At 46.3% G+C, this 15,624-nt stretch overlaps 1 long non-coding RNA gene across 1 annotated transcript in view; it reads left to right on the top strand.

Moving 5' to 3' along the window:
* The window catches only part of LOC142745677 (uncharacterized), a 436,552-nt gene that overhangs the window by 37,492 nt on the left and 383,436 nt on the right, over window positions 1–15,624 (top strand). The window lies entirely within an intron of this gene.

Raw genomic sequence — 15,624 nt, 5'->3', positions numbered from 1 at the left:
AGGCAACCGAAGTTTATAGGATATTGGGTTGATCCGCTGTAGGACCTCGAAAGGACAAAGCAACCTAGGAGCAAACTTGTGAGAAGGCATCTTGAGTCGAATGTTTCTCGAGGATAGCCAGACCTTGACTCCAGGAGAGAATTGAGGGGGAATTTTCCTTCCTTTATCGGCATGCTTTTTCATCCGGTCCACTGCTTGGAGAATCGTAGCCATAGTTTGCTGCCAGATGTGAACAAAAGGGGAAAATGAAGAGTTATAACCTATATATATATATACTCATAGCCAATTCATTAAATTCAAGATTTCACATAATCCATATATATTAAACCAAAAAGAAAAATCTCGACATAATAATATTATATCAAAATATATTTACTTGTACTTTATTACACATCAATAAATACAAAACATACAAAATTAACACCCCTCCCAAGTATATACTATATACTATAGACATATAAAATATAATTAAAAGAATGTATACCAGGTTCACAAAATACAATATCAAAAATTATATATAGAGAAATAATTCCTCCCAATAGGGAATCATATCCCAGGTAAGTAATAGCTTATACCATTTGTATGAGTATCAGACTGACAGGTCCCTCCAATCAATAGAATATAGCAACCATGCTTATGATAATGGAGACCTAATCAGAGACAAGCTATAGGCAGTTAGAAATAGAACACAATACCTGTTGAGGACATGATACTGGTAGGATAGGACACCTGGACACCAAGCACCTCGACGCGCGTTTCGCAACCTTCGTCAGGAGGTGTAATAACTACTCTGAAGACTCAAGTTTAAATACGGTGTTAGAGGAAAGTCATAGACCAATAGTGTGCACCAAGCTGCTCACACCCCCTGACGTTCAATCATCAAAGTCATGGCACGCTAATGTGTTTGACACGCAGCGATGCGTGCCATGACTTTGATGATTAGGTCTCCATTATCATAAGCATGGTTGCTATATTCTATTGATTGGAGGGACCTGTCAGTCTGATACTCATACATATGGTATAAGCTATTACTTACCTGGGATGTGATTCCCTATTGGGAGGAATTATTTCTCTATATATAATTTTTGATATTGTATTTTGTGAACCTGGTATACATTCTTTTAATTATATTTTATATGTCTATAGTATATACTTGGGAGGGGGGTTAATTTTGTATGTTTTGTATTTATTGATGTGTAATAAAGTACAAATAAATATATTTTGATATAATATTATTATGTCGAGATTTTTCTTTTTGGTTTAAAATAAAGCAAATGAAGAGTTAGCAGCCGGTACTTGAGTCATGGCTGGCATAGGAAGAGGAACTTGAGGATGCTGGCTGTACACAATGTAGAAGGGAGACGAGGCAATAGACTCACTTGTGTGGTTGTTGTATGACAATTCCACCTAAGGCAGGAGTTGCTCCCAATTGTCGTATTGGGCGGAAACAAAGTGGTAAAGATAATTCTCTAAAATTTGGTTGGTCCTCCCCCCGTGACCATTGGACTGAGGGTGATAAACAGAAGTGAAGTCAAGTTTAAAGTCCAGCAGGTTGCACAGGGCTCTCCAGAACTTGGATGTAAACTGTACACCCCGGTCCGAGACAATAAGTAGAGGAAGGCCGTGTAGCCGGAATATGTGCGAAATAAATAGGCTTGCCAGGTGAGGAGCAGACGGGAGGCTAGTCAGTGGAATAAAATGTGCCATCTTGGAGAAACGATCCACCACTACCCAGATTGTAGTACATCCAGCCGAGGACGGAAGGTCAGTGATAAAGTCCATAGCTATATGCTGCCAAGGGGCATCAGGAACGGGCAGGGGAAGGAGCAGACCAGCAGGTTTGGAGCCCACAACATCCTTAGGTAGCGTGGGCCACCAATACTAATGGGCTATGAAGTCTTGAGACTTTCGAACACCAGAGTTCCCCGCCAATTTAGATTTGTTTCCCCAGCGGAGAATTCTCTTCCTGTCCGTAAGGCAGACAAAAGTCTTTCCAGGAGGAATGTCTCTAATTTGCAAAGGGCTAGCCACAATATTCCTAGACGGGTCTATAATATATTGGGGAATCTCTTCAGAGTCATTAATCTCAAATGATCGAGACAGGGCGTCAGCCTTCACATTCTTATCAGCAGGACAGAAGTGAAGCAGGAATTGAAATCTAGCGAAGAACAACAACCACCTGGCTTGGCGAGGATTTAGCCGCTATGCTGACTGTAAGTACGTAAGGTTCTTATGGTCCGCATAAATGAGAATAGGGTGGGCCGTGCTTTCCAGCAAGTGTCTCCATTCCTCTAATGCCAACTTGACGGCCAGCAACTCCCGATGGAATAGTTGCGCTCTGCCGGACAGAACAATTTCGAGAAGAAGCCACAAGCCACCATCTTGCCATTAGAGTTAGTTTGACCTAGTAGTGCTCCAGCACCAACGGAAGATGCGTCCACTTCCAGAAGGAACTGCCGAGAAGCATCAGGGTGATGAAGAACAGATACTGAGGTGAAAGCGTTCTTGAGCTTAGTAAATGCAGATTCTGCCTCTGAGGGCAAAACCTTGGTGTTTGCCCCCTTCTTGAAGAGGGCCGAGATTGAGGCAGTCAGAGATGAGAAGTTCGGGATAAATGGCTGATAGAAGTTCGCGAATCCCAGAAATCTTTGTATGGGCTGAAGGCCCTGTGGATGTGGCCACTCCAAGACGGATCTCACCTTCCCTGGGTCCATCTTGAGGCCATGGTCAGACATGATGTAGCCCAGGAAGGGCAGAGAGCTTCTCTCGAACACACACTTCTCAATTTTAGCGTATCGGTGGTTCTCCCTTAAACGTGACAGAACTTGGCGAACGTGCCTCTGATGCGTCATTAAATCCGACAAGTAAATCAGGTATTCGTCCAGATAGACCACTACACAGACATACAGCAGATCACGGAAAATGTAATTTACAAATTCCTGGAACACAGTTGGAGCGTTACACAGGCCAAAGGGCATCACAAGGTAATCGTAATGGCCGTCTCGGGTGTTAAATGCGGTTATCCATTCATCTCCTCTGCGGATACGGATCAAGTTATATGCTCCGCGTAGGTCCAGTTTTGTGAATACTTTGGCCACACGGATTCTGTCAAAAAGTTCTGAGATGAGCGGCAGGGGATACTTATTTTTAACAGTAATTTGGTTTAGGCCCCGGTAGTCGATACATGGCCGAGGAGGAAGACTTTTGGATGAACCCTCTTTCGAGATTCTCTTTAACATAGGCGGACATGGCTTGGGTCTCTGGAATGGAAAGAGGATAAATGCACCCTTGAGGGGGTGAATCGTCAGGGAGTAAATTCACCGGGCAGTTGTAGATGTGATGAGGAGGAAGAGTCTTTGCTTCCCTTTTACTGAAAACATCCACAAAACTAGTGTGATGAGATGGTAGATCAGAGAGTGACTGAGGTAGTGGGAGCAAAACAGGGCGAACCTGTGACAGGTAATGGCTATGGCATCTGGGACCCCATTGGAGAACTGCTCCGGAACTCCATTCGAGAACTGCAGCGTGTAGGCAAAGCCATGGCAGACCCAGCAGAATAGGGTTGATAGCTTTAGGTAATAAAAGGAAGGCAATCTGTTCAGAGTGAAGAGCTCCGACTTGTAGTGTCAATGGTTCCGTGATTAACACAATTGGATCGCGCAATGGTAGGCCATTCACAGAAGCAACAGCCAGATTGATCCACTAGGTTCTCCTGGATGAAATTTGAAGCTACTCCAGAGTCAAGATAGGCAGAGGAGGAATGTGATGTCTCTCCAGAGATGATGGCGACAGGAATCGATAGTTTGGAAGAGGTTTTGACGTTTGGAGACGTCCCACATAGAGTTGCCTCTCCAACCAACCCTAGGTGCTGGAGTTTCTCAATTTCTGTGGGCATTGGTGCACAAAATGACCCTTAAGGCCACAATACAGACATAATCCAGAAGAGCGTCTGCGCTGTTTCTCTTGTTCAGACAACCGGACTCTGTCTACCTGCATAGCTTCTTCAGGTAGCGCACTAGGGGAAGGCAATAGTGGTCTCTGGGCTGAGAGTGCTGGTCTGTGGCACCGGCTCTCCTGTCGAACCTCCAGAGTTCGCTTCCGGATCCTCATGTCAACCCGAGTGGCCAACAGGATGAGGGCATACAAGGTAGAAGGTCGCAAGCTGCAAGCTCGTGCTTTATGTGCGAGGACAGTCCCTGCCAAAAGGTCGCCCCCAATGCCTCATTGTTCCATGCCAACTCTGCTGCCAGGGTACGGAAGGAGATATCATACTCTCCTACTGTGGAACCCTCTTACGTGAGGGTTAGCAGAGTGGCTGCGGCAGAAGATGTTCGGCCGGCTCCTCGAACACGGCACGGAAAGCCTGCAGAAAAAAGGCTAGGTCCAAAGATACAGGTCCTTGTTGTTCCATGATGGGATTCGCCCATGTGAGGGTTTTGCCAGCTTGGAGGGAGATGATAAACACTACTTTGACCTCCTCAGAGGGGAAGAGATGAGCTCGTAACCTAAAATGAACCGTGCGTTGGTTGATGAACCCTCTACAGGCTCTGGGATCACCGTCGTAGCGAGGAGGAAGAGGCAGTGGAACTGTGGATCCGGAACAAACAGGAGGAGCAACGGGTAGCAGAGCGCACCAGCCTCTGGAGGAGGAACAGTGAGTTGATCCAGACGGGCCATGATGCAATTTACAGTCTCAAGGAGTTGATCCTGACGTGTCCATAGGTCATGCATCTCCGTCTGTATCTTTTGAACTGCGGTCTTGGATTGGCCAGCAGGTTCCATGGCCTGAGCAAACTGTCATGATCCCGGGGTATGTGGACCCACTAGGCCACTCCGCCGTAGCGGAGAGGCAGCTGGCCAAGTCACAGTCTATGCAAGAGTCTATACAATTTCGTAGCACAAGGGTACCCACTTGTCACGGGTCGAAACGTTGCCATTTTTTTACTGGATGTTTGACTAATAAAAGAACATATTGATTGAAACTTGGGAGACGTGTGCTGCTGTTCACCACGCTTTTTCTGAAGATTACATTACATCAGACTGGGTTTGTCTGATTTTACAGCGTGACACCTCTCCTGATAACGGGATTTGTGCTGCTTCAAATATTGTATTTTTTGGAATATTCCGTAGATGTATCATAAATGTGTCTCGTGTGAAAACATTAACACAATTAACGTTAAAAGAAATAGACACACACACAATGTAAGGAAATAATTAACAAAAACTTTATTACAAAACAAATCACATAAAAAAAACAACGGATCCCTTATTACCCACCCCCCATAATTTACCCCAATTTTAAACTTGTCCGCAAAACCTAAACATGAACACCGTCACCCAGAGATAAACTACAAATTATAATACCGAGGTGGTGTGGTGGGGTTTGAGCAAGAAGGATGTTGCCCACTGCTGCGAGGGTGGTATGAGTTAAATGTTTGGTAACATTGTCCTTCAGCATTGGGCAGGGGAGGAGCGGGGTAAGTGGAATACTGGGGTTGGCTGTGGGTGGCGGTGGTGGCCGCGCCCGAAAGTTGGGCCAGATGGAGCTGTATGTCCTGCCGGAAATGGCTCAGAAAAACACACAGTTCCGGCAGGGAGGGGGCGTTAGAGAAGTCTGCCGACACGGCATGACAAAAGGCAATGAAGTGGTCTTGCCTATCTGTTGGCATCTGGTGGCAGGAAGATGCCAATGCGTACCCAAAGTAATCGAACTTATCATCGCCGTTCACCCTCTGGATAAGGGACATGGCCTCGGACTCCACATCCAATTACCTGTCGTTTACCCGGGGGGGGGGGGGGGGGTCCTTCTACGCACCCGCGTGGAAGAGGTGCTGGTAGGGGGGGGCGGGATCACTGACCTGGGTGGCCACAGGGGGGTCTCACGCTGAGACACCGTCAAGGGTGAGGAGATAGGTGTCTCCTCCCCCAGCGGCATGTCTGTGGCCACCAAGTGTCCCGCAAGATGATCTTCCCCCTCCGCTTCATGCCAGCTGGAAGTTGACGGAGTGGGTTCCCTCTCCATCTGCTGCTGCTCATCTTGGGTGGCAGAGGCCTCTAGCTCGTGAAAATTGCCAGCAGTTCTGTTGAAAAAAAAAAACTATGAAGTACCTTGGAGAATTGTTTTGGGAAATTAAAACATAGGCATCAATACTTACGGCCGTTGTCCCCTGCTAGGCAAGATGAACAGCAGCTCTTCATAATGAGGGACCTTAGGTTTTTTCAATGGAGAGCTCCCACTCCTCTCTGCCTTCCGCACCTCCTTCATAAAGCGGTCCCGCACGCTCTTCCATCGTTTTTTCACATCTTCCTCTGCAACGAAAAAAAACATTTAAAAATAGTTGTCAAAAACACATAGCATGTGGAAAAAAAATGCAATTCCAAAAAAAATCAACATACTCACCGTTACGACATTTTTGTGCAGGTGAAAGACTACTCAAGTCCGGGTACACTGCCTTACAAATTGCAATCCATGCATCCTCAAGGACATTACGGTCACTATACCCGTCGGTGCCTTTGTCCCATAGGCAGGGATGTGACTGGACCTGTAATAACATATAATTGAAACGTCAGTTTATTTACTGCATTAACACAAGTGCAAACACAAGTTATCATCCCCAAGTACGTATCGTCAGATAAAAGTTATTCATGTTTGAATAATCTTCAGCGTACAGTAGAAGCAGAGTGGATGAGATTAAAAATCTCATCCACGCGCTGCATAAAATACAATAAATCAGTGAAATCGTGAGGAAACATGCTGCGTAACTTTCACTTGGCCTTTGCCGGCGAGGGGAGATGGAGACCTCCGACGTGACCCCTAAACAGAAAGCCAACGCTGATGTGAAACAGCGCAACACTTGCACAACTGAGCCAAAGTAAAAACATTAGCGACAAATGCATCATCATTGAAATCAATGGTGATGCAAAGGGAATCTGTGATTTCTGTTTGACTTTCCGTTGCGGGGTTCCACAACGGAAACCTCCGACGGGACCCCTGAACGGAAAGCTAACGCTGATGTGAAACAGCGCAACACTTGCAAAACTGAGCCAAAGTAAAAACATTTTGACAAATGCATCATCATTGAAATCAATGGTGATGCTAACGTAAACTGTGTTTAACATTTACCTTTCTGTTGAGGGTGTCACACCAAATGAAAGCACTGACTGAACCCCACAACAGAAACACAGCGCTAATGTGCACAGGCACACATGAAAAAACATTGAATACTCACTTCATGAATCAGTTTCCCGACGTTCAAGTCCATTCTATGGTACGCCACTTGAGACATTTTGGTACCTGAAATGTAAATGTAAAAAACAATATTTCGTAAAATGAAGTGCAGCAAAAAAAAATAAAAAAAAATTACATCTGCACACATGTATGGCATGTATGGCAGATGTGACCAGTAATGTACTTACTTTTTCACTATTGCGATGGTGGTTTTCAAACGACTGATGCTCCTATCCTCAGGGGAGTTCTTGCACGATGTGGATTTCCTGAAAAATGGCTGCCTCCAGCTTGCATCAGATGCCAGCCCCTTTTTTGGGCTGGGCTTGTGTTTTACAGGCGAGCGTTATTTGATAAAATCTGTGTAAAAAACGCCTCGGAAGCTCGAGACGCTGTTTTTCAGCCTCCCATTGATCCCAATGAGGTTTTGGAGGCGGAAAACGCCTCAAGATAGGTCATGTCGCTTCTTTTTCCGCGAGTCGGTTTTGACGCCAGCGGGAAAAAGACGCCTCCGACTCCCATTGAAATCAATGGGAGTCATTTTCTGGCCGTTTTTGAAGATTTTTTTGGCGCGGTTTCCGCGTCAAATAACTCGTCAAAATACTCAGTGTGAACATAGCCTTTCTCTGAAAAGAGCTCCGTATTTTCAGAAGTTTTTTGCTAACTCGTTCACACCGAGTTTTTTGCAGGAGGAAAATTCTGACTCAAAATTCCGTTTGGGATTTTGAGGCAGATTTTGTCCTTCCTGCATGTCGTTTGCCGCGATTTTCGCTGCATTTTTCGCAGCATTTTTCACTCGCGCCCATTGAGTGCTACGGGCAAAAAACTCTGCGAAATACGCTTTCTGTGCCTCCTATTGATGTCAATGGGAGGTCAGAGGCGTAAACGCGCGAAGATAGGGCATGTCCCTTCTTTCTTCTGTGAGGCAGTTTTACCCCCGCCTCCTGAAATCAATGGGAGGCATTTTCGGTCGGTTTTTGACGAGTTTTGCGAAGTGGTTTCAGCTCCAAAAAGCTTGTCAAAATACTCAGTGTGAACTGGGCCACAGTGTGTGAACATACCCTAAGGGTAAGTGCATACGACAACGCCAAATACGTCTGAAATTACGGAGATGTTTTCAGGAGAAAACAGCTCCTGAATTTCAGACGTTTTTGCATGTACTTGTGTTTTTCGCGGCATCTTTTACGAACATAATTGGAGCTGTTCTTCATTGGAGCCAATGAAAAACGGCTCCAATTACGTCCCAAGAAGTGTCCTGCACTTCTTTGACGCGGGCGTAATTTTACGCGCCGTCTTTTGACAGCAACGCGTAAAATGACAGCTCGTCTGCACAGAACATCGTAAGACCCATTGCAAGCAATGGGCAGATGTTTGCCGACGTATTGGAGCCGTCTTTTCAGGCATAATTCGAGGCGTAAAACGCCTCCATTACGCCTGAAAAGAGGTGGTGTGAACATACCCTAACACATACCACCTGCCTAAACATTGTTGTAGACAAAGTACACCCTTTCATGGCAGAAGTATTCCCTAATGGCAGTGGCCTCTTTCAGCAGGATGATGCCACACTTTTTGTTTTATTCAAGAGTTTTAAAATAAGAACTCTTTTCTTTATTCAAATGTTAAAATATATGGACAGAATTCCCTTTAAAGGAGTTATCCAAGATGTGAAAATCTTTTATTAGGGGCTGGAAATGAAATAAATGAACAAATGTAAACTAACCATCGGGAGTGCTGGATCGCCGGGGGAAAGGGTAGGTAAGTACAGTGGTCCCTCAACATACAATATTAATTGGTTCTGGGATGACCATAGTATGTTGAAACCATAACCCTATGGAAAACTGGTAATTGGTTCCGAAGCCCACAAAATGTCCACCCGAAATGATAAAAAAGGTGGAGAAGAAAAATAAGCACAAAAATAAAGCATGTAAAATTGTAGAATGTACTTGTAGAATTGGTTCCAAAGCCCCTAAAATGGCAACCACAGATAACAAAAAAAGATACTTTAGCTGATAACTAATACAGTTAAAGCAAGTGTTAGGAAACGTCCGTCCCTTTAAGATCACCTTGACTACTAGCATAGCTTCTGGGCGGTTCTGGTTTTACTGGTCAGCCTATCCCTTTTCTCTGTCTTTCTTCCTATCAGGTATAGGGTGGGGTACTTAAACCTGGGTTGCTTCTCTGTTCTTTACTTGTGAGTTTCCTTGCTGCATGTATTTGATCAAGCTTCAGACTAAACCCTGTACCTTTGAATATTTGTACTTCTTGGAACTGGACCTCGGCTTGTCTCTGGATTACCCTTTGCTTACGGATTTGGACTTTCTGCTCCCGCCTGGTACTAAGCTCTGCTATTCCTGACATCCCCTAGCTTTGTGATATGGAATTTCTGTTTACCCTCTGGCTGTCTTGTTACCTGCTCTGGTATTGCCTAAATTGCACCTCTTATCCAACACTCAACTCTGTTAAAACAACCTGGGTTCTATGCAGCAAAAACCATCCTACCTTGCGGTGGGCTCTGGCGAAAAACATAGAGTAGCCTTAGACACTGTTGAGCAGAGTTGTTACAGATTTGGGGTTGCGGATTTATTTGCACGCTCAGTCCCGATAGTCTTCAGCAACCTTTGGGGAATTGCTGGCATAGCAATTCCATAAAACCCTGGGAATTGCTCAACCAGCGATTCCATAACAGCAAGTTCTCACATATAAAAGTTAGAAATAGTGTAGCTACTGGAGGCTGTAAATCACTTTCTACGATGAGGACAGGAGATTCTTCAGGAGGCTGTACAGTACACAGTGTACCAGAATTATAACATGGAGCCCCCCTCGCCTGTTGTCCAAAGGAGCAACTCCTTCTGGTGCAGGTAAACAGCAGTACACTAAATGTAGTACTGTACTGTAGAGAGGCGTTACTAAACAGCCAATAAGGGCATACACTGCATTACAACAGGTGTTAAACCCGTAAAATGCCCATGCTGATTGTCTGGATCTGTCAGCAAATCACACGTGCCCGAGAACCAGACCTTTTGTGGCATTGTATGTTGAATGTGGTTTCAAGTTATAATGGACCAGGAAAGACCATTGTATGTTGAATATATTGTAACCTAAGGCCATTGTAACTTGAGGGACCACTGTATTGCTTTTTTGTTTTTTTTATTTAATTTCCAGCCCCTAATAAAATAAAATTCATATCCCGGAGAACCTATTTAAGCTGATTGGGTAAATAAAATATATTCAGTTCCATGCCATAGACCTCTGTCTAGGCCAAGGCAGATCGGTGACCCCCTGGCAGATGCCCCCTTAGCTACGCCCCTGCGTCACATCACCATTTCCCAAAAAATTTTGAATTGGATTTTTTACCAGTAGTTTAGTAATGTAATGTATCTAACAAACCTCTGTAAGGCCCTTTTCACATAACAGTTTGTTTACTTTCGCGAGTACGTCTGGAAAACTCCCGACGTACGCGTTAAACATGTCTATAGGACTTCATTGTCAGACTGAAAGTAAAAGAATGTCCTTATGGGCTCTGTTGAGCCTGTATACATCAGTATACCACTGTTTTCCGCAAAAAGACTACGCTATTCCATCCTGTGGACTGTATGGCATAGGTCACAGGCATCCGTTAAATACATTCGCTGTGAGATTTTCAATACTTATCCGTTAAACTTGATGCCATATAGCCTATGTGTAAAGGATCTGCCAGTCACAGCTTCTGTGTCGACGCCCGTGGTTAATCAGTCTGCACCTGCTCCTAAGTCTGATAGAGTGACTCGATCTGCTACCACTCAGGCTGGGAGGTTGAGGAGTGGGAGAGCCTATCACAGCCTGGCCAGACGGAGCTAGCTCCCGCCCTCTGTCTATTTATGCCTTCATTTCCTGGTCCTCTTTTGCCTGTGATTCTGTCTGGGTTCTTGGCTCTGCTGCTCCTGCTAGTACTATTTACCTCTGCTTCAAATTGACCCTGGCTTTACTGACTACTCTCCTGATCTGCGTTTGGTACCTCGTACACTCCTGGTTTGACTCGGCTCGTTCACTTCTCTTGTTGCTCACGGTGTTGCCGTGGGCAACTGTCCCGTTTGTCTGTCGTGCACATATTGAGCGTAGGGACCGTCGCCCAGTTGTACGCCGTCGCCTTCGACGGGCCGTGCAAGTAGGCAGGGACTGAGTGGCGGGTAGATTAGGGCTCACCTGTCTGTCTCCCTACCCCGTCATTACATAATCACAGGCCCATATACCTTTTCTACCCTGGTCCCTGACACAACTATGGACCCCCTTTAGACAATGGCTCAGCAAATGCAGGGCCTCTCCCTACAGGTCCAAGCCCTGGCTCAGAGGGGCAACCAGCGTGATGCTACCCTGGTAGTGCCCCCCACCTCACCTCTTGAACCCCACCTCAAGTTGCCTGACCGGTTCTCAGGGGACCGGAAGACTTTTTTCTCCTTTCGGGAGAGTTGTAGGCTCTATTTCCATCTAAGGCCCCACTCCTCAGGTTCTGAGAGCCAGCGAGTGGGTATAAATATGTCCCGACTCCAGGACGGGCCCAAAGAATGGGCCTTCTCCTTGGCTCCTGATGCCCCTGAACTTTCCTCTGTTGATCTTTTTTTTCTGCTTTCGGGCTCATATATGACGAGACTGACAAGACTGCCTTTGCCGAGAGTCAGCTGGTGACCTTACGTCAGGGTAAGAGACCCGTTGAGGAGTACAGTTCTAAATTTAGGAAGTAGTGTGTAGGTTCTCGGTGGAATGACCCTGCCTTGAGGTGCCAGTTTAGATTGGGTCTGTCGAATGCCCTGAAAGACCTGTTAGTTAGCTATCCCTCTTCAGACTCTCTAGATCAGGTTATGGCTTTAGCGGTACGTCTTGACCGACGTCTCAGGGAACGACGACTTGAACATTTTTGTGCTTTCTCCTCTGTCTCCCCCATGATGGCTCCCGAGGTTCCGTTGCTTCGTTCTTCCACGGAAAACTCGGATAAACCAATGCAACTCGGGGCCTCCGTGTCTCCCCAACAACGTAGAGAGCTCCGCAGGAAGAATGGTCTCTGCTTCTACTGTGGGGAATACAAGCATCAAGTGAACAACTGTCCTAGGCGTAAGAATAAGCAGCCGGAAGAACTTCTGCGCCTAGGTGACCATCGGGGAGGTCACTTGGGCGCACAGGTATTTCCCGTAAATATGAAAGCTAATAAGATCTTGCTTCCCTTTCAGGTCTCTTTTGAGGGTAGGTCTGCTACCGGCAGTGCCTTCGTGGATTCAGGGTCTTCTGCTAATATTATGTCTGTGGAATTTGCTATGTCTCTAGCTATGCCATTGATTGATTTGCCCGGTACTGTCCCGATAGTGGGTATCGACTCCACTCCACTCCACTCCACTCCACTTGCTAATGGTTATTTTACGCAGCATACCCCTGTTTTTGAACTCCTTGTTGGCTCCATGCATTTGGAGCAGTGTTCTGTACTGGTGATGCAGGGATTATCGTCCGATTTGGTTTTAGGCCTTCCCTGGTTGCAGATGCATAATCCCACATTTAACTGGAATACTGGGGATCTTACCAAATGGGGCAATGAATGCATGACGTAATGTTTTTCTGTTAATTTTATTTCTCTCCCTGAGGAGGTGAACAATCTACCTGAGTTTATTCAGGACTTCGCTGATGTTTTTTCTAAAAAGGCTTCCGAAGTGTTACCTCCTCATAGAGAATACGATTGCGCAATCGATTTGGTACCAGGAGCTAAGCTCCCTAAGGGTAGGATATTTAATCTCTCATGTCCCGAACGTGAAGCCATGAGAGAGTATATCCAGGAATGCCTAGCCAAGGATTACATTCGCCTCTGTACTTCTCCGGTAGGTGCTGGCTTCTTCTTCGTAGGGAATAAGGATGGTGGTCTTAGACCGTGCATCGATTACCGAAACTTGAATACGGTCACTGTAAGGAACCAGTATCCCCTTCCTTTGATTCCTGATCTCTTCAATCAGGTTCAGGGGGCCCAATGGTTCTCTAAGTTTGATCTACGGGGGGCTTATATCATTATCCGCATCAGAGAGGGGGATGAGTGGAAGACTGCGTTTAACATGCCCGAAGGTCATTTCGAATACCTTGTCATGCCCTTTGGGTTGTGTAATGCTCCCGCGGTCTTCCAGAATTTCATTAATGAGATTTTAAGAGACTACCTGGGGGTATTTCTTGTAGTGTACCTTGATGACATACTTGTGTTTTACAAGGACTGGTCCTCCCACATTGAGCATGTCAGGAAAGTGCTCCAGGCCCTTCGGGAAAACAAACTCTTTGTTAAAACCGAAAAATGTGTGTTTGGGGTGCAGGCGATATCATTTTTGGGTCAAATCCTCACTCCTCGTGAATTCCGTATGGACTATGCCAAGGTTCAGGCTGTGGCTGAATGGGTCCAACCTGCCTCCCTAAAGGCGTTACGATGCTTCCTGGGGTTTGCTAATTATTACAGGAGATTTATTGCTAACTTCTCGGTCATCGCTAAGCCTCTTACGGATCTTACTCGCAAAGGTGCTGATCTCCTCCACTGGCCTCCAGAGGCGGTCCTGGCTTTTGAGGTCCTTAAGAAGTGCTTTATCTCGGCCCAGTGCTGATTCAGCTTAACCAAATGGAGCTATTCATCGTGGAGGTTGACGCCTCCGAGGTGGGAGTGGGTGCTGTCTTGTCCCAGGGTACCAGATCCCTCACCCATCTCCGTCCCTGTGCCTACTTCTCCAGGAAGTTCTCACCCACTGAGAGTAACTGTGACATTGGTAACCGCGAACTCTTAGCCATTAAATGGGCATTTGAAGAGTGGCGCCACTTCCTGAAGGCGACTAGGCACCAGGTAATGGTCCTTACTGACCACAAGAATCTGGTTTTCCTAGAATCTGCCTGGAGGCTAAACCTGAGACAAGCTCGATGGGCGTTGTTTTTTACTAGATTAAACTTTTTGGTCACCTATAGGGCTGGGTCTAAAAATATTAAAGCTGATGCACTGTCGCGTAGCTTCATGGCCAGCCCCCCTTCGGAGGAAGATCCTGCTTGTGTTTTGCCCCAGGTATAATCATTTCCTCTGTTGATTCTGACTTAGTCTCCAAAATTGCGGCTGATCAAGGTTCAGCTCCCGGGAACCTTCCTGAGAACAAGCTGTTTGTTCCCCTGCAATTCCGGCTAAGGGTACTCAGGGAAAATCATGACTCTGCACTATCTGGCCATCCAGGCATCCTGGGTACCAAGCACCTCATTGGCAGAAACTATTGGTGGCCTGGGTTGCCTAAAGACGTTAAGGCCTACGTCGCCGCTTGTGAAATTTGTGCTAGGTCCAAGACTCCCAGGTCCCGACCAGCGGGCTTACTATGTTCTTTGCCCATTCCCCAGAGACCTTGGACCCATATCTCCATGGATTTTATCACCCATCTGCCTCCATCTCAAGGCAAGTCAGTGGTGTGGGTTGTAGTAGACCGCTTCAGTAAGATGTGCCACTTTTTGCCCCTCAAGAAACTACCCAATGCGAAGACGTTAGCTACCTTGTTTGTCAAACACATCCTGCGTCTCCATGGGGTTCCTGTCAATACTGTTTCTGACAGAGGGGTACAATTTGTTTCATTGTTTTGGAGAGCTTTCTGTAAAAAGTTGGAGATTGATCTGTGCTTCTCATCGGCCTTCCATCCTGAAACTAATGGCCAAACTGATAGGACTAATCAGTCTCTAGAACAATATTTAAGGTGTTTTATCTCTGACTGTCAATATGATTGGGTCTCCTTCATTTCCCTCGCCGAATTTTCCCTTAATAACCGGGTCAGTAACTCATCAGGGGTCTCCCCCTTTTTCTGTAATTTTGGGTTTAATCCACGGTTCTCCTCCATTTCACCTGGTGGTTCCAACAATCCCGAGGTAGAGGTCGTTCATCGGGAACTGTGCACAGTCTGGGCCCAGGTTCAGAAGAATCTAGAGGCGTCCCAGAGCATACAAAAGACTCAGGCTGATAGAAGACGTTCTGCTAACCCCTTGTTTGTAGTCGGGGATCTGGTGTGGCTGTCTTCAAAAAATTTGCGCCTTAAAGTCCCGTCCCAAAAATTTGCTCCCCGGTATATAGGGCCGTACAAGGTCATTGAAGTCCTTAACCCTGTCTCCTTCCGACTGGAGTTACCCCCGTCTTTTCGAATACACGACGTGTTTCATGCCTCCCTCCTGAAACGCTGCTCCCCGTCCTTGGCTACCTCGAGGAAACCTCCAGTCCCTGTTCTCACCCCTGAAAGGGTAGATTCGAGGTGGCCAAGATTGTGGACAGCAGGATGGTCCAAGGCTCCCTCCAGTACCTGGTCCATTGGAGAGGATACGGGCCTGAGCAGAGGACTTGGGTATCCGCCCGGGATGTTCGCGCTGGGGTATTGCTCAGGAGGTTCCATTTTCGG

Source organism: Rhinoderma darwinii, chromosome 1, assembly GCF_050947455.1.
Source record: "Rhinoderma darwinii isolate aRhiDar2 chromosome 1, aRhiDar2.hap1, whole genome shotgun sequence".
Taxonomy (NCBI): domain Eukaryota; kingdom Metazoa; phylum Chordata; class Amphibia; order Anura; family Rhinodermatidae; genus Rhinoderma; species Rhinoderma darwinii.
Note: the sequence above shows the minus strand (reverse complement) of the source record. Positions and strands in the feature narration are given on the sequence as shown.